A 1,814-nucleotide genomic window follows, 5' to 3' on the forward strand; every position below is an offset into this window, starting at 1 on the left:
TCAGAATATATATTTTCTTTTAGATGAACTTGCTGTACTAATATAACTAAAAATTTAAAATTAATAAAAATTACACAGACATAAATAATAGAAATGACAAAAACAACAAAATTACTAACAGACAGACAGACAGACCGACCGACAGAGACGGACAGACAGACAGACAGACAGACAGACAGACAGACAGATAGATAGATAGATAGCTGGTCACTAACGCTGCAGAATTAAATGAAGAAAGTGTCTTGTGACATCAACTGCTGAGACTGAATAAAGTTGCATGAAAATAGGTTTGGATTAACTCATATGACGAGAAAAAAGACTGGAGGGAATCACTGTAAATGCACTGATATTTATGGTCAGTGAGTGTTTATACTCCTATCATAGTCTCTGTGCAATACCATAAGCAAAGTAATGGCTCAGATTAGTCCAATAGACCTATAGATACACGTAAATTTTTAACATACATACCAGAAAAAAACTACAAATAAGTGTATCTTTATACCATTATATATTTTATATAAATGATAAAATAGATATTCCACAAAAATGTGAAGCAGCACAACTGTTTTCAACATTGATAATATTAATAAATGTTTCTTGAGCAGCAAATCAGCAAGCAATATTACAATGTTTTCTGAAGTATCATGTGACACTGAAAACTGATGCTGAAAATTCAGCTTTGATCACTGAAATAAATGGCATTTTACAATTTATTCACATAGAAAACTGTTATTTTAAATTGTAATAATATTTCACAATTTTTACTGTATTTCTGATTAAATAAATGCAGTCTTGGCGAGCAGAAGAGACATCCAAAAACTTAAAAACAAATTATATTATATTATATTATATTATATATTAATTTCTGGATGACAGTATCTAGATCTGTAGTCTAATTATCCGTATCAGCCATAAAAAACAATATTGGTGTCAACATGTACAATTATAATAATCATCATCATCATCATCATAATGTTCATAATTATTATTATTATTATTATTTAGGCAAGTTATAATACTATTAATTAGGAATTAGGGTTATTATTACAATGAACTAAAACCTTGAAAACATTCTTGTAACTAGAAATAAAATAAACAAACAGAAAGGAATATATATATATATATATATATATATATATATATATTTCAGAATATATATTTTCTTTTAGATGCACTCAGACAGAGAGACAGACAGATAGATAGACACTGACAGACAGAGAGACAGACAGATAGACAGACAGAGAGACAGAGACAGACAGACAGAGACAGACAGATAGATACATAGACACTGACAGACAGATAGACAGACAGAGACAGACAGATAGACAGACAGAGAGACAGACAGACAGAGACAGACAGATAGATAGATAGATAGATAGACACTGACAGACAGTAAACTGATTATTTATTTACTGTTTGAAAATTCTGTTGTCTAAATATTGGCTGATTTCATTATGACTGTGAGTTAAAAACTGAAATAAAAAACTAATAGATTAATTGGTGGAAAAAAATACTATATATACATATACTTTAATGATCTTTTGTTTATCTAATAGTAAAATAATATAATAAAAATATAAAAAAATAGACAGAGACAGACAGATACAGACAGAGAGACAGACAGAGAGACAGAGAGAGACAGACAGATAGATAGATAGACACTGACAGACAGATAGACAGACAGAGACAGACAGATATAGATAGATAGATAGATAGACACTGACAGACAGAGATAGATGATAGACAGACAGTCAGACAGACAGACAGACAGATATAGATAGATAGACAGACAGACAGACAGTCAGACAGACAGA

At 30.2% G+C, this 1,814-nt stretch overlaps 1 protein-coding gene across 4 annotated transcripts in view; it reads right to left on the bottom strand.

Moving 5' to 3' along the window:
* The window catches only part of LOC107658670 (polypyrimidine tract-binding protein 3-like), a 70,783-nt gene that overhangs the window by 4,309 nt on the left and 64,660 nt on the right, over positions 1 to 1,814 (bottom strand). The window lies entirely within an intron of this gene.

This window comes from Sinocyclocheilus anshuiensis, unplaced genomic scaffold (assembly GCF_001515605.1).
Source record: "Sinocyclocheilus anshuiensis isolate Anshui unplaced genomic scaffold, SAMN03320099.WGS_v1.1 scaffold567, whole genome shotgun sequence".
Lineage (NCBI taxonomy): Eukaryota > Metazoa > Chordata > Actinopteri > Cypriniformes > Cyprinidae > Sinocyclocheilus > Sinocyclocheilus anshuiensis.